Below are 26,024 nucleotides of genomic sequence, written 5' to 3'. Positions count from 1 at the left end.
ACAGATGAGCTTGGGGGCATTCAGTAGTGTCACAAAGTAAAAAAGTGCTAAAAAGGAGGAGAGGTATGATAAAGGACCTAGGAACCAACCTGAAATAAGCTTCTAATGAGCAAAGCTAGAAGGATGTGAGTACCAAAACACAGCACAAAATCATTTGTTTATATACCAAAGAATAAAATAAGTAACTGTGGTAGGAGGATTGTGGCTCCTTTAATCTCTGTTGCCTGGAACACTTTATGTTACCTGGCAAAAAGAACTTTGCAGATATAATTAAGGTTATGAAACTTTAAATAAGGAGATTATCCTCAGTTCTCCAGATAGGCCCAATCTAATCACTTGAGCCCTTAACAGCAGAGAGATTTCTATCCAGCAGGGCTCGGAGAGAGAGATGCAGCACAGAGAGAGTCAGAGAAGAGATTCAAAGCATGAGGTGGCCTGCCCATCCTTTCTGGCTTGGAAAGGGACTGTGAATCTGCAAATGCTGGTGGTTTCTAGAAGCAGAGAAGGACACCTGGCTGAAATCCAGCAAGTACACTTCAGGCCCATGACTGCAGGTAAATGAATCCTACCAACAACCTGAGTGAACTTGGAAGTGACTCTACAAAATTATTCAGCCCTGTGTATACCTGGTTTCTGCCTTGTGGGTCTTAGAACAGGGCAACTGGCTGAGCTACAGCCTGCCCAGACTCTGACACATGAGAAATGTGAGACGATAAATGCATGTTGTTGTTGAGTCACTAAATGCAATATCTTTAAAGATGCAATAGAAAGCTAATATAATAACCATGAATCCATCTCATTTAAATAAAGAACAGATCTTTCATAGGAAACAATTTAAAGTAACAAATGAAGAAGAAATGTGAAAATAGAAAATCACCATGAGAATACCACAGTAATCACTGTAGGCAAGGCCAATGATGAATGATAAAATGTGTGAACAAATATTTAAGGATAAACAGTATATCTGCATAGCCTCAAAGTATCTCTCCCAATAGATACATTAACTTCAGTGGTGAATTTTAACACATCAAAATATTTAATTATTCTATTACCAGGATTTTGGAGTCCCGTCGTGGCTCAGTTAATGAATCTGACTAGGAACCATGGGGTTGCAGGTTCGATCCCTGGCCTTGCTCAGTGGGTTGGGGATCCGGCGTTGCCGTGAGCTGTGATGTGGGTCACAGGTGTGGCTTGGATCCCGTGTTGCTGTGGCTCTGGCGTGGGCCAGCGGCCACAGCTCCAATTTGACCCCTAGCCTGGGAACCTCCATGTGCCATGGGAGTGGCCCTAGAACAGGCAAAAAAAAAAAAAAAAAAAAAAATTATGCTATCACCAGGATATAGAGCTTAATTTCCTCTCCTTTTGAGTATGGGAAAGTAAGCATTATATTTCTATTTTTATTTAAAATAATATATGATAAATATAATAAAAGAACCACACTTCCACTAAGGCTGGACAGAACATCAAAGAAGGTCCCAGACCACAGAAACATGTATATAAAAAACAATGGGGAGTTCCCGTCGTGGCGCAGTGGTTAACGAATCCGACTAGGAACCATGAGGTTGCGGGTTCGGTCCCTGCCCTTGCTCAGTGGGTTAACGATCCGGCGTTGCCATGAGCTGTGGTGTAGGTTGCAGACGCGGCTCGGATCCCGCGTTGCTGTGGCTCTGGCGTAGGCCGGTGGCTACAGCTCCGATTCAACCCCTAGCTTGGGAACCTCCATATGCCGCAGAAGCGGCCCAAGAGATAGCAACAACAACAACAAAAGACAAAAAGACTAAAAAAAAAAAAAAAAACAATGGGTTGCAGCCTGGCATTTGGTAAAATTTGGGCCAGCAATTCTCCTAGAATTTGGCATAATTTAATTGCTAAGTAAATAGATCAAAAACATATCAAAGGCATCTGAAATCACATACATTGGCAGTTGCTGGTGTAAGCAACTGAAAATTTATTGCACACCATGAATCACAATATATTAATATCAAAGAGAACTGTGGGCTGTGATGAGTTGAGATGGGCAACGAGAAAAACAGGATAATGTCAAGGTTAAGGCAGAGTTTATGAAAAACAAATGTATTAAATAACAACTTTATATGGCAGAGATTTCATAAACACATATGCACAGCTAGTTATAATACAGGATAACTAATAGCAGTAGCATGTAAGCCACAAAATTCAAAATATTCAGGCAAATAAATGAGGTTCTGCAGTCTCTTCATTTTTCTTGGCTCTGAAAAAGTTACCTCCACTTTAGGACTCAGCTTAGAGTTCTCAGTGGGATTAATCTCTCAGGTGATATTTCAGTGAACCCTGAACATAAATGACAGAAAAAAATAAACACTATTGTCTGATGGGGAGTGAAATAAACCCATAAACACCAAGAAAATAATAAAGAAAGGGACAGAAACATAATGTAAAGAAATTAGCTTCAGCCATCGGAATTGGGTTGGTTTAATCACTATATTAAAGGAAAATTAAGGCTAAATGGTCATTCTTATCCAGTCTGTTCCATCAAACATTGCAAAGGTCAAATGAAATAATATAGAAACATAAGCATGGAAACATCCCTCATTTTTTAAAATGAGGTTTCAAATATAAAATATTCTTTTTTATTAATAAAATGTCTGTATTAATAATTTATTGAACTGTGAGAAACAAATCCACTGGTTCAGTGGAGAAGTAAATTCTCAAGAGTGTATTGGGGGAATTTTGCTGGCAACTAACTAGATTCATAGTCACTTAACAACCTCTGTAAGTCAGCTGGATGCAGAAGCTCTTTCTCAGTTAAGTGCTGAGAAAGTACCTTTGAGGAGAGTTAAGATAAAAAAGTACTTCTTTAAGGCCCTGATTCATACAGTGTATGAGAGTGAACTCACACTCATGGTGGAGATAATCAGGCCAAGAAAACTGAAAAGTCAAGGCTCAAGAGAGTCTTACATATTCAAATCACCTCCTCTACAGACTGAGCTATAGTTAGATTGCTAGGTGGGAAAACAGCTGTTTTGAGGTCAGAGTTGAGATATGATTTTCCTTAATTTATTCATTTATAAAGTTTAATAGCCAGAAGTTTGAGAGAATAGTACAGTATAAAGGCAAAGGCCTATTTACCTTAAAAATATATTGATACACATTTTTTGAGCAATTCAAAATTTTTAATTTTAAAAATAACAACCTCTACAAAGGATAATGGTTCAGAATTCATTTAAAGAAAACTGGGGCATTCTTGCTGTAGCTCAGCAGTTAATGAACCCAACTAGGATCCATGAGAATGCAGGTTTGATCCCTGGCCCCATTCAGTGGCTTGAGGATATGCTATTGTTATGGGCTCCGCTGTGGGTTGCAGATGTGGCTCAGATCCTGTGTTGCTGTGGTTGTGGTGTAGGCCAGCAGTTGCAGCTCCAATTCAACCCCTAGCCTGGAAACTTCCACAGGTGCGGCCCTAAAAAAAAACAAAAACAACAAAAACTTGTATTATAGTATAGTTGACTTACAGTGTTGTGTTCCTTCCAAGTGTACAGCAAAGTGAAACAGTTATACATATATCCATTCTTTTTCAGATTCTTTTCCCAATAGTTTGTTACAGAATATTGAGATTTCCCTCTGCTATACAATAGGCCCTTGATATTTATCTATTTTATGTATAGTACTATGTAAGATTAATCCTTAACTCCTAATTTATCCTTCTGCCAACATTTCCCCTTGAAATAAATTTTAAACATTTTGAATTTCTCAAAAAATGTTTATCAATAAATAAACTCCTGTTTAATATAAAGCTGCATGAGATGTTTGTATATTTTGGAGATTAATCCCTTGTCATCTACATCTGCAAAGATTTTCTCCTATTTTCTGGGTTGCCTTTTCATTTTTTATAGTTTCCTTTGTTGTGCAAAAGCTTTTAAGTTTAATTAGGTCTCATTTTTAATTACTCTAGGAGGTGGATCCAAAAAGATACTGCTAGAGTTCCCATCATGGCTCAGCAGAAACAAATCTGACTAGTGTCCATGAGGTACGATCACTGGCCTAGCTCAGAAGGTTAAGGATCCTTCACTGTCATGAGCAGTGGTGTTGGTCGCCGATGTGGCTCAGATCCTGTGTTGTTGTAGCTGTGGTGTAGGCTGGCAGCCATAGCTCCAATTTGACCCCTAGCCTGGGAACCTCCTCCATATGCCATGAATGCAGCACCACCCCCCCAAAAAAGGATATTGCTGAGATTTATGACAAAGAATGTTCTGCCTATGTTTTTATGGTATTTGTTCTAACACTTAGGTCTTTAATCCATGTTGACTTTAAGAGTTTTATTTTTTCTACTGTACTTAATTCACAATGTTCTATCAATTTCTGCTGTACAGCAAAGTAACACAGTCACACATATATATCTAGATAAATAGATAGATACACATTCTTTCTTTGACATTAACCTTCATCATGTTGCATCACATGTGACTAGGTATAGTAACCTGTGCTATACAGCATGATTTCATTGCTTATCCATTCCAAAGGCAAGAGCTGACATCTACTAACCCCAAACTACCAGCCCATTCCACTCCCTCCCCTTGCCCCCTGGCAACCACAAGTCTGTTCTCCAAGCCCATGAGTTTCTTTCTTTCTGTAGATAGGTTCATTTGTGCTGTATATTAGATTACAGATACAAGTGATATCATATGGTATTTGTCTTTCTGTTTCTGATCTAATTTACTTAGTATGAGAGTCTCTAGTTCCATATCATGTTGCTGCAAATGGCATTATTTTGTTTTTTTCTATGGCTGAGGAGTATTCCTTTGTGTATATATACCACACTTCTTAATCCATTCATGGACATTTTGTTTCCATGTCTTGGCTATTGTGAATAGTGCTTCAATGAACATATTGGGTGCATGTGTATTTTTCAAGGAAAGTTTTGTTCAAGATATATGCCCAGGAGTAGAACTTCTGGGCCATATGGTAGCTCTATATTTAGTTTTTTGAGGTACCTCCATACTGTCTTCCAGAGTGGTTGTACCAATTTACATTCCCACCAACAGTGAAGGAGGGTACCATTTTCTCCACACCCTCTCTAGCATTTGTTATTTGCCAGACAAAACAGACTTTAAAATGAAGGCCATAAGAAAAGATGAAGAAGGACAATATTGAATGATAAAATGATCCATTCAAGAAGAGGATATTACTATCAAAAAAATAGAAAAAAATCAATAAAACAATGAGCTCTTTCCTTGAAAGGGTAAACAATTGATAAATCTCTGCCCAGACTCACCAAGAGGAGGAGAGAAGAAACTCAAATAAACAAAATGAAAAGTGAAAAAGGAGAAATATATATGGATACTGCAGAAATACAAAAAAAATAAGAGAATACTATGAACAATTTTATATGCCAACAAACTTGATAACCTAGAAGAAAAGGACAACTTTCTAGAGACTTACAGCCTGCCCAAATGGAATCAAGAATAGATCAAGTCAACAGACCAATCAATAGAAATGAAATTGAATATGTAATAAAAACACTCCCTACAAACAAAAGTCCAGGACCAGATGGCTTCAAAGGTGAATTCTACCAAACACACACAGAAGAACTTATACCCATCCTTCTTAAAATTTTCCAAAAGGTTGAAGAAGGAATACTCCCAAACACATTCCATGAAGCCACCATCACCCTCGCACCAAAACCAGACAAAGATACTACTAAAAAAGAAAGTTCCAGGCCAGTATCTTTAATGAATATAGACACAAAAATTCTCCACAAAATTTTAGCCAACTAAATCCAGCAACATATTAAAAAGCTCATACACCATGACCAAGAGGGGTTCATCACAGGTTCACAAGGATGGTTCAACATATGCAAATCAATCAATGTCATACATCACATTAATGAACAAAAAGTCAAAAGCCACATGATCATCTCAGTAGAAGCAGAAAAAGCATTTGACAAAATCTAACATCCATTCATGATAAAAACTCTTACTCAAGTAGGTATAGAGGGAACATATCAACATAATCAAAGCCATTGATGTCAAACCCACAGCCAATGTAACACTCAACGGAGAAAAGGTGAAAGCCTTCCCACTAAAATATGGAACAAGACAAGGATGCCCACTCTCACCACTTTCATCAGTTTATTTTTGTGAATGGTGTTAGAGAAACATTCTTTTACATGTAGCTGTCTAGTTTTCCCAGCATCACTTACTGAAGAGATTGTCTTCTCCACTGTAGATTCTTGCCTTATTTTGTTATAGATTAGTTGACCATAGGTGAGTGGGTTCATGATTGGGCTTTAGAGCCTGTTCCACTGATCTATGTTTGGTTTTGTGTCAGTTCCATACTGTATTGATAATCGTGGCTTTGTAGTATAGTCTGGAGCCAGGGAGCCTGATTCCTCAATTTCTGTTTTTCTTTTTCAAGATTGATTTGGCTACTCAGGATCCTTTGTGTTTTCACACCAACTCAAAAACTTTTGGTTTTAGTTCTATGAAAAATGCCATTGGTAATTTGATAGGAGATTTCACTGAATTTGTAGATTACCTTGGGTAGTACAGTCATTTTGACAATATGGACACTTTCAATCCAAGAGCATGGGGTACACGTTGATATGTGTGTGTCATCTTCAATTTCTTTTATCCACATTCCACACTTTTCACTACAGATCCTTTGCCTCTTTAGGTAGGTTTATTCCTAGTTATTTTAATACTTTTGATATGATAATTAATGGGATTGTGTCCTTAATTTCTCTTTCTGATGTTTTGTTACTATATATGAATGCAAGAAATTTCTGTGTATTAATTTGGTATCCTGCAACTTTACTGAATTCATCGATGAGCTCTAATAGTTTTCTGGTAGCATCATCAGGATTTTCTATGTATAGTATCATGTCATCTGCAAACAGTGTTTCACTTCTTTTCCAATTTTGATCCTTTTATTTCTTTTTTTCTGACTGCTATGGCTAGGACTCTCTTTTTTTTCATTTTTTTTATTACTCAAATGAATTTATCACATCTGTAGTTGTATAATGATCATAACAATCTGATTTCACAGGATTTCCATCCCACAGCCCAAGCACATCCTCCCATCCCCCAAACTGTCTCCTCTGGAGACCATAAGTTTTTCAGTGTCTGTGAGTCAGCATCTGTTCTGCAAAGAAGTTCTCTCTGTCCTTTTTTCAGATTCCACATGTCAGTGAAAGCATTTGATGTTGGTGTCTCATTGTATGGCTGACTTCACTTAGCATGATAGTTTCTAGGTCCATCCATGTTGCTAAAAATGCTGGTATTTCGTTCTTTTTGATGGCTGAGTAATATTCCATTGTGTATATGTACCACATCTTCTGGATCCACTCCTCTGTCAATGGACATTTAGGTTGTTTCCATGTTTTGGCTATTGTAAATAGTGCTGCAATGAACACTGGAGTACATGTGTCTTTGCGAGTCGTGGTTTTCTCTGGATAGATGCCCAGGAGTGGGATTGCTGGATCAAATGGTAGTTCTATGTTTAGTTTTCTGAGGAATCTCGATACTGCTTTCCACAGTGGTTGCACCAATTTACAATCCCAGGACTTTCAATATTTTATGGAATAAAAGTAGTGAGAATGGACATTCTTGTCTTATTCCTGATTTTAGTGGAAATACTTTCAGCTTTTCACCAGTGAGAATGATGTTAGCCATTGGTTTTTCTTTTTTTTTGTCTTTTTGTCTTTTTGCCTTTTCTAGGGCCACACCCATAGCATATGGAGGTTCCTAGGCTAGGGGTCTAATCAGAGCTGTAGCTGCCAAGCCTATGCCAGAGCCACAGCAACGCAGGATCCAAGCCACATCTGCAACCTACACCACAGCTCGTGGCAATGCTGAATCCTTAACCCAGTGAGCAAGGCCAGGGATCAAACCTGCAACCTCATGGTTCCTAGTTGGATTCGTTAACCACTGAGCCATGACAGAAACTCCTGGTTTTTCATATATGGCTAAAAATTAATTTCACTAATACAAATTCAAATAGCCAAATTTCTCTTTTTTTTTTACTAGTAACCATTCTATTAGTATTATATAACTTAAAATTTATAGTGTTTAATAAAGTTTATTCATTTCTTGTTTTCTTTCTCTTTTTTAGGGCTGTGCCTGTGGTATATGGAAGTTCCTGGCATTAAGAGTTGAATCAGAGCTGCAGCTGCCAGCCCACACCATAGCCACAGCAATGCCAGATCCAAGTCACATCTGTGACTTACACCACCACTCATGGTAACATCTGATCTAAACCCACTGAGTGAGGTCCGTATTGAACACCCCTCCTCATGGGCACTATGTCAGGTTCTTAACCCAGTGAACCACAAAGGGAACTCCATAAAGTTTATTTTTAATTGTTGTAGTTAAGAATAATAAAACACACAATATTTCATATATTCTTACTTATTTTAAAGTGATTTTTCTTCTAATATTTGAGAAGTATGAGCTATTCATTGGTATAAACAATTTAGTGGAAAGTATTTCCACTAAAATCAGGAATAAGACAAGAATGTCCATTCTCACTTTTATTCCATCAAATATTGAAAGTCCTAGCCTAATAAAACCTTATACTTTTCCCTTTTAAAAAATGAAGTATTAAGAACAAAAATCTTCTGTTTAGCTCTGCTGACACTCAAATTGACTCATATTAAAAGGTCACAATAGGAGTTCCCGTTGTGGCGCAGTGGTTAATGAATCCGACTAGGAACCATGAGGTTGCGGGTTTGACCCCTAGCCTTGCTCAGTGTGTTAAAGATCCAGCATTGCCATGAGCTGTGGTGTAGGTTGCAGATGCGGCTCAGATCCTGCATTGCTGTGGCTCTGGCATAGGCCAGCGGCTACAGGTCCAATTAGACCCCTAGCCTGAGAACCTCCATATGCCATGGGAGCGGCCCTAGAAATGGCAAAAAGACAGTAAATAAATAAGTAAATGAATACAGAGTCACAATAAAATAATCTATATTAAATAAAAATAAAGTAATTATTATGTAGGCAAACTGCCACAATTTTTGGTTGAATGCATTTTTAGCAGTTGGAATTTACATCTTTTGAATTCTACACATGATTTGTTTGGTTAAGTGATTTTGTACATTCTTCCAGATTTACATTTATTTATCTATTCGTGTATGGAGTTGGTTATCCAACATGAAGAGATCTGAAGACAAGAGTAAAATCAGCAGTGAAAAATGGGACCTTTGAGGAACATGGCGTGCAGCATCAATAAGTGTCTTTTACAAATGCCTATCTGAAGGTGAATGAAATAAGACTGCTATTGAAATCCATGCAGTAAGAGACAAGTGACTTGTGCAATAAGATAATATGGCATAAATAATGATTAGAATACTGTTTTGAGTTAGTTCTTTTTGAGTGATTACAGAAAGCAAAGGACAATGTCAGGAATTTAAATTTCCATTTCAAGTAATGATCAGAGAGTGAGAGGGCTTCTATGATTTCCCCTAAATTCTCTTTTAAAGCTCTTTTTAGACACACTACAAATATTTCAGAAAGTTAGACGCAGATTATGAGGCTGCCATTTGCTGAATGACAATTCACATCCTTTCTAGTCCTATAATTAGCAAAGTAGTGTTTGGATAGCAGTGAGACAATATGGGGGATTCTGATGAATCTATGCTCCTTGAATCCTAGTTGCCTTGAAACTCTTTTCCTGGATAAGCAATCTCTCCTTCCCATTCTGAAGTTAATGGCCCTTTAACTCTAACAATTTCACTTGGGTAGTTGCCTCGTAAACATCTTGCCTTAGAACCTACCTCTAGCATGTATCATTGCTATAAAACCTATAATTAGGTTTCAATCCAAATAGGTCTCATTGGGGGATCAATGCCAAGTACAAAGTCTGCATTGGAGTATATCATACACATCAAATATCTGGTATGATTTTAAAAAGTTATGTTGTAACCCAATACTGGATGCCAGATCAGGGAAGAAAGAACACAACACTGAATCAGGCTGAACCTGTCCAGGTGGGCTTACTTGCATACACAGATAGGGTATTCTAGATTCATGGTGTTAGCTTCATTGTGGGAAATAGTTCTAACAATTTGATTTGTAACTGGAGCATGAATTCAAATATGGCTTATATTATATGAGGTTGAAATAGCCTAACTCCATGTGATAGATAGGAAGGAATCACAGAGCTTATGGGGATAGGACACCTGATGTGTGCGCAAATTGCTCAACATCCAAAAAAAAAGAGAATTTTCCCTTGGATTTCACAGAAAACACTCTCCCCAAAAAAGGCACTGGAAAGAATGCATTGTGGTTTGAGTAGTGTGTGGAGAAAATATCTTTGAAAAGTTTGGTGGTATCTGCCCACTGGAAGCAGGGAGTAATTATGAGAGGTGCTACTATTTGAATGCCTTCCCTGATTTCAACATATTAAGTTCCTGAAGTGGCAGACCACAAGAAAAAAGTCTTAAGGTTTGGAGTCAAGGTAGGCCTGTTTACTGTAATGGAAAATAGGACTGGCTCAGTAAACCGAGTGTTTTCACCTGCAAACATTGTCATGGGCTAATTGATCATAATGAACTAAAGCCTGAAACAGATGGGGTACCTAAAAAAAAATCTTACTGCAATTGCATAGGTAAAAGTCCCTAGGTCAGATGGTAAGTAACTTGAATCACTTCACTGGAGAATCATTTTCTAATCTGATCTAGTCATAGACCAAATGAATGGATGGAAAGTCAAATCTCATTGAGAAAAAACTCTGTAAACCATCACAATAACATGTCATGACTGACCCCAATTTCTTCTTCCTTTTAAATCCTTACACTTTTTAAAAAAGGCTGCATAGGGAGTTCCCGTCGTGGCGCAGTGGTTAACGAATCCGACTAGGAACCATGTGGTTGTGGGTTCGATCCCTGGCCTTGCTCCGTGGGTTAAGGATCCAGCATAGCCGTGAGCTGTGGTGTAGGTTGCAGATGCGGCTCGGATCCCATATTGCTGGGGCTCTGTCATAGGCCAGTGGCTACAGCTCCGACTTGACCCCCTAGCCTGGGAACCTCCATATGCCGTGGGAACAGCCCAAATAGCAAAAAGACACACACACACACACACACACACACACCCAGGCTACATAGATGGATTACCTGGTTATCTCACAAAATAAAATAACTACATCAAGTTTGCTATCTGTGTATCCTACACAATCAATCAGTGGTATAGCATATCCCAGAAAACAGGGCAGGTTCAATGTGTTGAGCTCTTTGAAGCATTTCAACACAAATGTTGTGCCAAAAGCATCAAAAAGATTTTGCCTTCATCTCTGTCTTTTGACCATTTCAGGTAGTGTGGACAGTCAGAATGAGAGCTACTGAAAGCTGCATTTTTTTTTGTCTTTTTTTTGTCTTTTTTTGCCATTTTCTTGGGCCACTCTCATGGCATATGGAGGTTCCCAGGCTAGGGGTCGAATCAGAGCTGTAGCCACCAGCCTATGCCAGAGCCACAACAACGCTGGATCTGAGCCGTGTCTACAACCTACACCACAGCTCACAGCAACGCTGGATCATTAACCCACTGAGCAAGGGCAGGGATCGAACCTGCAACCTCATGGTTCCCAGTCGGATTCATTAACTACCACGCCACAACGGGAACTCCTACATATTTTTTTAAATACAGAGTGATGCTTCTAGTAATTCTTAGAAGAAGCCCAAGCTCTCCCCCAACACACGCTGCTTGCATTGTCACCCTATTTGCCTATGACAGGTGAAGAGGCTCAGAAGGTGTCTCCCCACAATGTACCACTTTTGCTTGAGGATTACTTGGAGCTCATGGCAATCAAGAACCTGCAGGTTGAAGATAAACCCCTGTCTCTCTCTAAGCTACCTAGATATGTTTATACTGGGGGTCTTCCCCAGGTAAGAGTCATTACCAGGGATAATTTTTATCTGAGTGGCAAACATCTCATCACCCAACATCTGTTCTTCTTATAGTCATGTGAATTTCCCTCCTCTTCTTGGAATCCCCAGGCTATTTGGTCTGTCCCTCAGCTCAGGATGCCATGCATATCTTTCCATCTTTGAAGCTCTCATGTGTGTGGGGTTCTTATACATTTGTTTTTTCTCCTGTCATCTGTCTTATGTCAATTTGATTCTTGGAACAGCCAAAAGAAACTCTGAGGGGTGGAGAATTCTCCCTCCCCTACACAGGTTTCTTTGCACCTTTCAACTCCAGCTTTCTGGCTGTGTCATCTCAGGGCCCTCCCTCAGTCGGTCTATTTTTTTTCCCTTAAGTGAACTTATCACAAATCACATTGGTTCAGCACTTATAGACATTCTGTGAACGTTTCCCATACTGTAAAATATACATTTTCAATATTTGGCAATATTATATATTAAAAATAGCAATTGATTTTCAGAATGTAAATGACGTGTATTACAAACATGGTTTCAATATTGGGCAACATTATAAGTTTAAAAACAGTATTTGATTTTTAGAATCAAAACATCCTATTTAAATTCATGTTCCAGTTGTATATTATTCACTGAATTTTCACTTGTGAATTGCCTTTTCATGTTCTTTGTGTATTTTTATTTTTAGCTTTCTGAGTTTTCTTATTGGCTTATAAGAAAGATGTCTGTTTCAAGTATTACAAATATAACCTGTTTTTTGTCTTTTGAAACTAATTTCTCATTTAACATATACTTGTTAGAATCCATCTCAACAAATATCTCAACTTCAATATCGTTTAAAGTATGTGATGCTATAATAACCTGCTTTCAAACTAATATAAAATATACGAATATATTTATAAAACTATTTTGCACCTGGAGTTCCTGTCGTGGTGCAGTGGTTAACGAATCCGACTAGGAACCATGAGGTTGCGGGTTCGATCCCTGGCCTTGCTCAGTGGGTTAACAATCCGGCGTTGCCGTGAGCTGTGGTGTAGGTTGCAGATGCGGCTCGGATCCCATGTTGCTGTGGCTCTGGCAAAGGCCGGTGGCTGCAGCTCCGATTCGACCCCTAGCCTGGGAACCTCCATATGCTGTGGGAGCGGCCCAAGAAATAGCTAAAAAGACAAGAAAAAAAAAAACTATTTTGCACCTATAAAATGTTTATTTTTATCCAACAGTAAATATTCATAAAGTATTGATTAACTGAGACATATTCTGACAAGAGGCAAACTATAATATGAAGATTTGGAGATACAAACATGAGATTTAAGATTTAAAATGCAATTCACTAGTTTGTTCTCTTCTAGTGTTTAAATATAACATTTTAACTTTAATATCTGACTTCGTGATTTTAATAATTATTCCTTTTAAAATGTGTGTCATATAATAAATGAAAACTAGAATGCAAATAAGTTTTAATTAAATCATAAGCAGAAATATTACTGTAATTGTTTCTTGGTTTGTGCAAATGTATGTGCATAAAATATTTATAACAAAACTCAATAACAATATGTACAGTAATTTGTAACTTTCCCTTTCCTGTTAACAATAAAAATGAAAACTTATTTCACTGTGTTAATGGTTGGATTTAGACTGAAATCCATCAAATATTTTAGCAACATAGTTAAAATGCAAATGACTTATCTTCAAGTAGATAAATTTTTCCCTGACATAACAAACTATATATTTACCTCCAAAATGTCAACTGTAAAGTGATTTCGGAACCAATAAAATAATTTGGGATAAAAGGGAAAGAAAGAATCTTCTAATATAGCTAAAAAAACTAATAGTTGTGATAATCATGTCAGGATTATATTAGAATGATGTCATAGCAAATTAAGACTTTAAAATTTATATGCATATGCTTAATTACAAAATTTAAAAAGCTCCATGTCCTTTTTAATACTATAAATTATTAAAATATATATTTCTAAATCATGGATGATTAAATTACACATCTTAATTTTAAATGGAATATAAATGTATGATTGTGTTCTGAATCACTGCTGCTTGATACTTTAAATGTCCATTTAATTTCCACTTTCATTTAATTTCTTATGAAATTATTATATCCTGCTGAGATTATAGAAATATACTCTGCAGACAAGAGGGTAATTTCCATGTGCCAAGCATCTACATCTATAACAATATCATACTGCAATCAAGAATACTATAGCACAAACTCTCCAATTAATTCAGCCTCATTCTTAATTCACATGGGCATAGCAGTAAAGGAAGGCATTACATTAGTTATGAGGGCAAAGGAATAAGTGACACTATTAGGTCTTTCACAGCCTAGTCCACTCAATTCACCATTTCATAAAACCTGAGACTCTCTGCAGACAACTACCAAGATATCCCAGGACCTCCCTTAAGATGTTACTTATTTAGTGAATTTTTCCCTTGTTTTCACACCTTAATGATCCAGAATATTAATTAGAATTTTAATATATATATATAATCTCATAAATTGCAAATGCATACCCATACAAACAAGACATACAATAAAAAGAAAGTCACTTTAAAGTATTATCATACAAAAATTACATTTGTCATTGAGGATATGGTCAGTGTTTAATAAGAAAAGTCACATACCTCCACATTTTGTTTTCCTACCTTCTCTGAGTAGCCAAGTCTTATTCTGCTTTAAGGTAGGACCCCAAAATGCAACCGTTTCCTGCTGTAAGTTCTGGAAACAGAGCTCTTGAAGAAGCAAGTGCTTTCAAAGCTATCAAAGATTCCCAGCCTTCCAAGCTTTATTTTGCTGAGTGTCAGAAATTTAGGATCATCTACAAAAAGGACAAAGTTTGAAAATAAAAAATTAGTCTTAAAGCTAAAGAAAAAAATCAGAGTATTAGAACCTGGGTGACGTTATAGCCTGTGCCTTTGTCTCCTGACCCTTACTTAAGTGGAAATGGAGCTCACAGGGTCTACATATTGTGCTTGAGGTAAAATATAGTCTAGTCATTAGCAAGGTCAGGTCATCAGGCCTCCAGAGCCCATTTGTAATAGTACTTAAATACATGATTACACAACAATGCATTATAAATACATATATATATATATAAACTTATATTAATTTATAAATATGAAAAAATCAGTCAATATCATTGTCTTAGGCTGTTTTTCTTTTTCTACTCCTGCTATAATTCCTGGAGATAACAAAAGGCATCCTTCATTTCTGTGAGGATTCAAAACATTGGCCCTTATAGTCAAGCATTTTGGATGCATTAAAAGCTCTTGGAATCTAAATGCTTGACTGTTTCATTTAACTGCTAAGTCAGACTAATCACATACAAAGAAAATCAGTATATGCTGATCTCTCAAAAATGTCAATTTCCCTGCTGCCTTCAATGTGGCTTTTGCCTTGGCCTTTAATAGAAATACAGAGAAAAACACTCTTTCCAAGAAGAAACTATCTGTGGCTCCCTTACAAAACTTCTCTTTACTTCAGAGGCCTCTAATACCTTAGCTCCAGTTCAAGCTAAGACATATACACTTAATTTTAACTGCCCAGGTTTATAGTTACCTCTTTCTAAAATAAGAAATGGAAGCAGCTATTTTTCCAAACTCAGCATACCTAGAATAGACACTTTCTCCAAATACATTCCATCCTGTGTTTGAAATCTCTTTGCTAATACTCAATGTTCATTCCTCATGACTGTTTTGCCTCACGAAGGTCAAGTAAAAGGAAGATAAACAGTTTTCCATTTGTGCTTCATTTTGAGTGAATCACAAGTGAATAAATACTCAGTAACAGAATATATCTTATTGGAGGATGTACCACCATGATGCCACCATGTATATGTTAGGTCAGTGTCTGTTCCTGGAGAGTCTACCAACTTTCCAGGAACACTTCAGATGTGACTACTTGATGTGCTGTGGCTGTGTTTTATTTAATTGTTTTTAGAAGGTTTGCTGATATGGTTAGCATTATGAGTACATATCCAAGGCTGAAATTAATGGCTTGCAGGGATTATAAAAAGACATCTTTGTTGAAATTAGGAGTACAGGTGAACTGTTTACAATATTTAGAAATCTTCCATATCCCTGAATGACCAGACCTGAAGCATCTTGCACACCATGTAGCATGTAACATTAGGCATTAAACCCAAGGCTTGATGACTACTTTTTTCTATGACCAACCAACGGATCTAAGTATTGGTGGCCTGATATTGATCCTAAGAATAAGAGAATTCTGCCTCTAGAATACTTTTTCTCTTCTTAGAATAAATCATTATTTAGTAAGTTTTAGATCAGAGCACTTGAAAGAACACATTTTAAAACCAAGCTTCTGGAATACAATACACGTAGTGTTTTATACCAGCTTGGAAAAAAATAATGTGTGCTTAACAATATCAGCCTGGTGGCAGGATTTGGTTTTTAACTTTCATTCATTAGTATCTGAAAGTGATTGAGGAGAACTGTAACTCTAAATACAGGCTACTTCCATTATGTAGCAAACGAGTTTACACCAGAACAACCTTGAATCATTATAAGGAACATTCACTTGTCCAAAGCTTCCTGAATTATGTATTTTAGAAATATACAGAGAAGGCAGATGTGATCAAGCATGTAGCTCTGACTCTGCTTAGTCCATATAAGCCTCCCTTACATAAGTCCAGTATGTCCTTGAGGTATTTGTTTTCTATCTTCAATAGTAATAACTAAGCTAATACAATTTGCTAAGGCATCAGTGGAATCATGATTCTTCAATGGGAATCATGAGAAATGGGGCGAGCAAGGGGCCATGAAATCATATTTAATGGTTGACAGGAGCCTGATCTCTAAGTTGCTAATCTCAAGGCAGAAATCATATGTAATTGCAATCAACACCATTGATTTATCGCACATAGGTATACATAGTTAAGTATAAAATATAGGAAAATTTGGTTGAAAATACAATAAAAATAACATATAACTAGGAAATATGCATCCTATGTTTATCCAATATCATTAAAGTGTATGCACCTATTTAAATAATACAGAAAAATCACTTATTATTTCACCATAATGTATGCAAGTTATAAACACTTTAATGACATCTCTAGAAACAATGCTGATTTCAACTGGTTGCTTCAAAGACGTTTCTCTTAAATGAAGTTATTGTCTTATATTATGAACAGATTTCTAAATTCATTTCTTTTAAATATATTTTTCCCAAAACTTTTCCAAATACTTCTTTTGATTAAATTCTCAAACTTCACACATCTTAGGAGAAAAGTTTAAAGTAATTAAATAAAAGTGGAATGATTTCTGGTATTGCTTTATTTAGAATATAAGCTACTGAAAAAGAAACATAATATTCCCTATGGCTACTAACAGGCAATTAGTATTCCTTAACATTTGTAAAACTAAGTTCATAACCACTCTGCATGATAAAAAATGCATTTTAAGGCACATACTATTTTCTTATATGTTTTAGAAATCTATTATTATTTATGATACAAAACATATCAACTACTTTAATTTAGACTGAATCTGTAAAATGTTTTGAAACATAAAGATTGGAATTCACTTGTATGCACTAGAAGAAAACTAAGTCAAGTGATGATTTATTTAAGTGTGCTAAGAAAGACAAATATTAAGTCCCCCAATTAGTTCATTCTCATTACTTCATCACTTCTAATTTAAGTCTTTGCTTCTAATTAAAACAGAATTTTGGGAAGGGTAATTTTTTTTTTTTGGTCTTTTTGCCATTTCTTGGGCCACTCCCACAGCATATGGAGGTTCCCAGGCTAGGGGTCGAATTGGAGCTGTAGCCGCCGGCCTATGCCAGAGCCACAGCAATGCCAGATCAGAGCCAAGTCTGCAACTTACACCACAGCTCACAGCAATGCTGGATCCTTAACCCACTGAGACAAGGCCAGGGATTGAACCTGCAACCTCATGATTCCTAGTCGGATTTGTTAACCACTGAGCCATGATGGGAACTCCAGGGAAGGGTAATATTTTTAACCAGAGCATTTAACTCAATTTCCTAGCTAGTCCAAGCAGATGTGATAAAATATGTGAGTGAGGGTAAGTAGAAGAAACAGAAATCATATTAATCATTTTTGGAATAGCAGGAACAAGAACTAAAACAAAACACCTAATTTATTTCTAATTATTTGTTGAATTTTAAAATCTAGTTTCCAAACTATGAATATCATTGAATTATAGCAAACTCCAAACTCTTACAAAATGGAACAGTGCCTTTTTTTTTTTTTTTTTTTTTTTTTTTTGGTAAACTGGTAAAAAAAAGTTCTGAGAGCTTTGAAAGATTATTCTTTTGTTGGAATGAAAGGACTAGAAGAGGGAGGAGACCAAGTAACAAACCCATTCTGAGAAATTAGTTTCACATTAAAAAAATGTAGTGAGGCAAGTATAAAGTAAATGGGCCATGACCAAAATAGACTAATTAAAGTATAGGAGTCACTTCATGACACAGGATTCACTTATCTTTTCTGGAAGCAGCCTCCCTGACAGATTAACAGAACAACCTACTGAAGACTGAGCTAGGGTAGCACCCTTGAAATGTCACTATGCAGGGCTGGGCACTGCCATCAAGAATGCAAAATATGCACAGAGGAGTTCCTGTCGTGGCGCAGTGGTTAACGAATCCGACTAGGAACCATGAGGTTGCAGGTTCGGTCCCTGCCCTTGCTCAGTGGGTTAACGATCCGGTGTTGCCGGGAGCTGTGGTGTAGGTTGCAGACGCGGCTCGGATCCCGCGTTGCTGTGGCTCTGGCGTAGGCCGGTGGCTACAGCTCTGATTCGACCCCTAGCCTGGGAACCTCCATATGCCGCGGGAGCGGCCCAAGAAATAGCAACAACAACAACAACAACAACAAAAATATGCACAGAGCTGCCAACAGCCTATGCGTGGAGAGACTATTTAAGTAACAAAAGAAAAGATCCCATCCTTCACACAGTCATTGCTCCATTTGGGATTCTCATTTCAACATTAGGTTGTGCTGGTTTAGGAGTCCAGTTTCCTAGAAGTGAATACTTCTGACAAAAGACAGAGGACACTGCTTGGAAGTTTTAAGTACCATCTGGCTGCTTGGAGCTCCAATGATCAATAGGTAAATGCAGTTATCTTGTTAGCTGGGGCATTCATCCTGAATTGTAATATGGATCGAGGGTTTTCAATACAAAATGTTGCAAAGGTAATATGTCTGGAATCTAGGAGATTCCTGGGGCCATCACTTTGCAGGCCATGTTCAGTAATAACTGTCAATAACAATTACAGTAACCATAATCCACCAAGGCAAAACCACTCAGGCAATGCAAAGGAGCCAAGTTACTGGTTAAAAACAAGGGAATTCTATGATAGGTGGTAGAGAAACTAGATGAAAATTTTCAATTACAGACTCGGAACCAGCCTGCCTCAATAACTAAAAGCTCATGAAACTTTCTATTTGCTTTCCAGCATTCTCTGCTTTTTTCCCTTTCTCCTGTGTTGGAATTACATCACACAATAAAGAAAACATCAACACTAAGTTTTGCTTCAAGCTCTATCTTACAACGAACCCAAAGACATTCCCTTAGAACCAAGCAATAGCAACTGATTATAGGCAGTTTCATAAGCAAGCACAGAAAATGAGATCCTATTTAGTATAAATCCAGAAAGTAGCAGTCTGGGAAACAAAGATGTACATTTAACCCACTAATCGAATATCAAATATTTCATCAAATATTAAATACATTTAACTACATCAAATATTGTAGTCACGTACCTATAGTGTTGAACATCAGCATTCTTTACGTAATCAGTTTCTCATTTTAAACAGTTTTATTTCAATTCAAACATATTTGAAGACCAGATTTTTTTTTAAAGTTCAATTTCAAGCACAGAAGTTCTACAGAATAAAAAGCACATCTTCTAAGTAGCAAGCAAATCAAAGCATAATTAATACAAAAGAGACAATGGAGCCTTACAACAAATACTAAAGGAACTTCTCTAGGCAGAAAAGAAAACACAGCAACAGGAAACAAAAATTCCACAAATGACAAGGCTCACCAGTAAAGGTATATATACAGTAAAAATACAAAATCATCCATGCACAATTATACCGCCAAAATCAGACATCATGAGAAGAGGTGGGTACAAATGAAGGACAATGGAGATGAATTTACAATGAAGAGAACAACTGAAAACAATCTCATATAGACTTGTATCAAAACTTCAGAATAACTGCAAACCAAAAATCTACAATGGATACACAAACAAGGAATCTCTGGAGAAGGAATATGTCTCACAGTAAATAAGTGCATAATCCACCATGAAGGGGGTCATTTGACATCACTCTTGGAAAGCTGAGGTCTTCTTAGATCTGATTCTGATTTCCTCTCCATCAAAGAATTTATGATAATTATATTAAATAATGCAACTCTACAATTAAATAATACAGTTCTACAATTGTATCATTAATAACCATTTCTCTCCATGGTACAATGTAAGGTCTATGATGTCTTGTTTATCACATCACCTAGAATGGTGTAATGCCTATACTGAAGAATCAATAAGATGTAACAAATTGTGAGGACATATTTATATAGTTACACTGTTTTTTAATCAATTTATGCATTTTATATTTTACTTCTTTTCAGAGGGTGTATTATTTTTGTTATTCTTACCAGTTATTCTTTTTATTATGTTATATAAAGTATTTAATGGTATATAAGGCTTTCTTCTTTATAAATTTTAGTTGCATAATATACACAATTTTAATATAATGCTAATTTTTAAAGAAAAATTGAAATGTGATAATACTAAATAGTAAAGATGAAAGCCATACAAAATGGGATAAAGTGTAGAATAAATTTCCTATTTGTCTCAGCATATTTTCCATTCCACTTCTCCAGAGGGAGTCACTTAAGCTCTTTCTTAAGATCCATGATATAATAGTATGTGTGAATGTAATTGTGTTTATAAATATATGTATTTTATTCTGTAAAAACAAAACAAAAACAAAAACACAGTGCCTGCATTAAAGTGAAGATAATAAAATGGAAAAAAAAAAAGAGAGATAATGGAATCCCCTTTACAAAAGAAGCCACCTGGGATCAAAAGTGCCCTTTTAACTGTTGCTAATGTTATAATAGAAATCATTATGCAACCTCCAAAGTTTTTTCTAAGGTTGAGAGACGTGACCTTGTATGTGTTGTATGTGTGTATGCTCTTCTTCCCTCAACTTTTTTTTTTTTTTTTTGGTCTTTTGTCTTTTTTTGTTGTTGTTGTTGTTGCTATTTCTTGGGCCGCTCCTGCGGCATATGGAGGTTCCCAGGCTAGGGGTTGAATCGGAGCTGAAGCCACCGGCCTATGCCAGAGCCACAGCAACGCGGATCCCTACACCACAGCTCATGGCAACGCCAGATCGTTAACCCACTGAGCAAGGGCAGGGACCGAACCTGCAACCTCATGGTTCCTAGTCGGATTCGTTAACCACTTTGCCACGACCTGAACTCCTTCCCTCAACTTTTTAAAAGCTCATTTAAACTCTTTGTCCCAAAGTTCCCCAGAGATTATGTCCTGATTTAAGGGCTGATAAGAATTTTCAAGTCAAATCACCTTATTTTAACACTCTGCAAGCATCCACTGATGCCAAAAAAAATTTACAAGGTTTCAAGTACTTCTTAAATATTTAGTTTTAATACTTTTTATGACTGAGAAGTCAGGGAACAGGAGGGCAAAAGGATAAAAAGTGCATTATATAATTGTATGGATAATTTGAAATAGTATCTTCAATAAACCCCAAACTTTTATATGGATAAATCTGCCTACTCTTCCTACCTCTCCCACATACCGTATTTCACCAATTTCAATTTTTTTTTCTGATATACCCTATGTAACATTTTTCTTTTACCACTACCACTTGTAAATGCTACTCTGTCATTAAGACTTCCCACTTATTCTTTCAATCAGTACATATAAATTTAAAACCTGGTACATTAACACATTGTACTAAATGCTGGATATTCAGTGTTCCTGACATAGTAGTTTACAACCTAGGAAGAACATAAGCACATATGAAACTTGTCCTTATATCATGCTTTTGTCTTTATCTTATCTGTTTTGTCCACCACTATATTCTCAATAACTAATATACTGCCTGGAACACAACACATGCTAAAAATATCAGATTCATGAATATATAAATTAGGCATCTGCTCTTATATTTTTTCCAAATGAATAGTAGTATTTAATAAGCTTTTAAAAATGAAAGTCCAAATTTACTCACTTTACTTCCAACTTTATTATAGGTTACATATTATACTGAAATAGAGTTTTAACTGAAGAACAACCCCCCTTGGCTAAGAAGGCAGCTGCAGGCCTTTCCAGCTATGCTCTTCACTATACCACCCTTCTTGTAATAATGTAACAACTGTGTGCTCTCTGTCCAAGCCAGCAGCCCTGCTAATCAGGTACCCAGCATTGCTTATCAGTTCTGCTTCTGTAACCTTGCTTGCTCAGTTTCTTAGGGAGGAACACTGTCTGCTTGGGGATGGGGGAGTTCCGGGATGCTTACATGGGAAAATCAAGACCTTGTAGTGTATAAAAGTTACTGAGAACAAAGACCTGGTGCTCAGACTCTGGAGGTGACTCCTCTGAGCCCGCACCGGTGCTGAATAAACCTTGCTTTTTTGTATCTCTGAGTGCTGTTTGTCTCCTTCCGTTGCCACAGTTTTTGCGGTTTTCGCAACAATACATTAGTCCATTTATGCAACTGCTATTCCGTATCTTTAAATTCTTTTAGGTTTCCATAAAATAAAATATTTTTATTTTTTTAAACTATTCTTTTCTCACCTAAGTTTCTCCCTTTTGTTATGCAAAATTTAAATAATTTGTTTCTGGCTATTGTCTGGTATATATTTTTTGAAGGATACTTTTAAAATCAAACTTAACTAGTTCCAATTTTGTTTTTTTTCTAGGGCCACACCTGCTGCATATGGAGGGTCCCAGGCTAGGGGTTGGAGCTGGGGGCCTACACTACTGCCACAGCAACCTGGGATTGAGCTGCATCTGTGACCTACACCACAGCTCAGGGCAATGCAGGATCCTTGAGGCTAGGGATCAAACCCACATCCTCCTGGATACTAGTCAGGTTCATTACTGCTGAGCCACAATGGGAACTCACAAAATAAATTTGAAAAGAGGCCATGTACGCTTATAATAAAGAAGTAGCTTTTTTCCCCCCACTGTTTGGAGATTTTTCACATGCATATTTTAAGGTTTCTGTCTTCTGTTTTTCTAAATAGACATACAATTGTTTTTTAGTACCTGAGTATTCCCATTTTGTTTGTTTAACATACCCCACTAGTAGTGTTTTATGTGAAGGTCTCTGTTTTCCATGTCTTTGACTGTATGTCAGTTGCACATGGAGGTGTCTAATGGTTATAGCTGTGATGCAAACTGCACCATTTTTATTCATATAGGGATCATTCATTAGTTTGTAGATCTAACAAAATTTTGTACTATTATCACTTGTCCTTATCCCTTCTATTTGCATTGACTTGGATGGTATGAAAGTTTTTATTTTTATTTTTACATTTTCTAACTTAAAATTTTTTAAACAGATGTATCTTTTACAGATGGGTTATGTTCAGAGTAAAATTGAGAGAAAAGTACAGAGATTTCCCTTATATCTCCTGCCCCCACACATGTAGAGCCTAACCCAAAATGCTACATTTGTTACAACAGATGGACCTACACCCTACACATGGTAATCACCCAGAGTCCATAGCTCACAGGATTCATTTTAGTGTTGTAGATCCTGAGGGTTTTGGCAAACACATAATGAAATGAATCCACCATTATAGCATAAAACAGAGTAGTTTCACTGTTCTAAAACTCTGTCTGTTTTTTGTATTTTTTGACAATTTTTAAAAATAACTTTGCTATGACTTTAAGGTTTTAAAGCAATCTGAGGACCAGTCTTTATGAGTTCATGAGTTCATCTTATGTAAATAATTTTATAGAAACTGTTCTCATTTTGTTTAACAATTATTTGTTATGCTTCTTTCTAGTTTCATTTTTCCCCATCAGCTTGGTGTATTTTTCTTCCCCTTTCCCTTCTTATCCTCACTACACAGTGCAAGTAATATGGACTGTATATGCTATTATTACCTTTAGAATTTTTAGTCTTTAGCTTATAAGCTATGTATTTTAATTAATTAAACTCATAAATAAGTCAATATGTGCTGACTCTTTCAATGACTTTCCCAGTATGAGGAAACTGTCAAAGTTCTAGGAAAACAAAAATTAAAAACTAAAGTATATCTGCAATCAAACTCTTCTGAGGTTTAAGTTTCTAGTGTTGGTAATCTGACAGATTTCAATTTATTTTTTTAACCTAGATAAACTCATTATTTAACTAATATGTGGTAAAAATAAATTAATTCCACATGAACCTTAAATGGGTGTATCTGATGCATTTATCCTTAAAATCATGCCTTTTTTTTTTTTCTGTTATTTCTTGGGCCGCTCCAGCGGCATATGGAGGTTCCCAGGGTAGGGGTCCAAATGGAGCTGTAGTCTCCGGCCTATGCCAGAGCCACAGCAACGCGAGATCCGAGCTGCGTCTGCAACCTACACCACAGATCACGGCAATGCCGGATCGTTAACCCACTGAGCAAGGCCAGGGATCGAATCCGCAACCTCATGGTTCCTAGTCGGATTCGTTAACCACTGCGCCACGACGGGAACTCCAAAATCATGTCTTTAAATTATGATTAAAATAGATCAAAATAATGTTCATATATATTTAGATTGTATAAATGTGTAGGTATTCATAATCTAAATATATATATGAATGTACAGGCCATTTGGGGGTAAGCAACTGATTGTGCCAATGTCAACATCTTTCTTAGGCAAGTACACTACATTGGCCCAGGAAATGATAGAGAAAATTTTAGGTGAAAACATGAACAAAGTTGTTTCTTTATAATTTTTTTTTTTTTGGCTTTTTGCTATTTATTGGGCCGCTTCCGCGGCATATGGAGGTTCCCAGGCTAAGGGTCCAATCGGAGCTGTAGCCATTGGCCTACGCTAGAGCCACAGCAACTCGGGACCCGAGCCGCGTCTGCAACCTACACCACAGCTCATGGCAACGCCGGATCGTTAACCCACTGAGCAAGGGCAGGGACCGAACCCGCAACCTCATGGTTCCTAGTCGGATTCGTTAACCACTGTGCCACGATGGGAACTCCTCTTTATAATTTTCAAATACGCAAGGCAGCTTTGCTTTTGATCATATGGTTTCATTTGCTGTCTAATCAATTTCCTGGTATGGACTGAAGAAATTCCAGTTCTGCAAATTTCATATTTTTTCCCCTGGTCTCATGTTCAACAGGTTGCCTGCAATTAAAAGCTAAAAAAGCATTAAAAGAAGCCCATGTTTTTACACACTGTAGCTTAAAATAACAAGCAAAATGCTTTTTGTAAGGAAACAAATCAATTATCTAAGGAAGAGAAAGTGAAAGAGCATACCCTACAGAACTTTTAAGTATGCCTAAATAATCTTCAGAAATAAATATTTTTGAAGTTGTATTTTTACCTTTTGCCCCAGGAAGAAAACCTAGGTAAAACACATTCATACATTTCTCTAAACTATCAAGGAAAGTTTCCTGAATAAGTAAAGTAAGGTTCAATAGAAAACTACTCATTATAATAACATTCTCTATTTTTCTCTAAATCTGAACCAATTCCATGAACATGCTTACCTTTTTCCCAATTTATACTTTCCTCACTCCATGCAAAATATACACACTGTCAAAGAGTCTTTTCAAAATCTGCTTTTAATCTCATATTCTTTCTAAAATATCAAGTATATTGGAATAAACAGTGGTTGTCATTTTAAAAATCAGTATTTCACTACTGCTATGTTCATATTAAATCCAATCTTATAGCACTACACAGTCTAAATCAAAACTGCAATGTAATTTATTTTAAATGAGTATTTAAGTTCAAGTTATATTTCCAAATAGAAAATCCTTTTTTTTTTTTTTTGTCTTTTGTCTTTTCAGGGCTGCACCCATGGCACATGGAGGTTCCCAGGCTAGGGGGTCCAATCAGAGCTACGGCTGCTAGCCTATGCCAGGGCCACAGCAATGCCAGATCCAAGCCACATCTGTGACCTACACCACAGCT

General features: G+C 36.7%; 1 protein-coding gene across 31 annotated transcripts in view; it reads right to left on the bottom strand.

The window, feature by feature from the left end:
• The window catches only part of LOC100519166 (uncharacterized), a 191,758-nt gene that overhangs the window by 100,480 nt on the left and 65,254 nt on the right, over positions 1-26,024 (bottom strand). For 25 of the 31 annotated variants that reach the window (XR_014840446.1, XR_014840445.1, XR_014840442.1 and 22 more), the window contains one exon: positions 14,507-14,679. The gene's annotated coding sequence lies outside the window, so the exon portion shown is untranslated. Of the gene's footprint in view, positions 1-14,485; positions 14,680-19,611; positions 19,730-26,024 lie in introns of those variants that run through there. The other 6 variants (XR_014840441.1, XM_085017190.1, XM_085017186.1 and 3 more) reach the window with 2 other exon arrangements.

The sequence above is a fragment of the Sus scrofa genome, chromosome 3 (genome assembly GCF_054392235.1).
Source record: "Sus scrofa isolate SSC_HxYL_T2T_F1_AM1 chromosome 3, Sscrofa_HxYL_maternal_Yorkshire_Landrace_v2.0, whole genome shotgun sequence".
In the NCBI taxonomy this organism is placed as follows: Eukaryota; Metazoa; Chordata; class Mammalia; order Artiodactyla; family Suidae; genus Sus; species Sus scrofa.
Note: the sequence above shows the minus strand (reverse complement) of the source record. Positions and strands in the feature narration are given on the sequence as shown.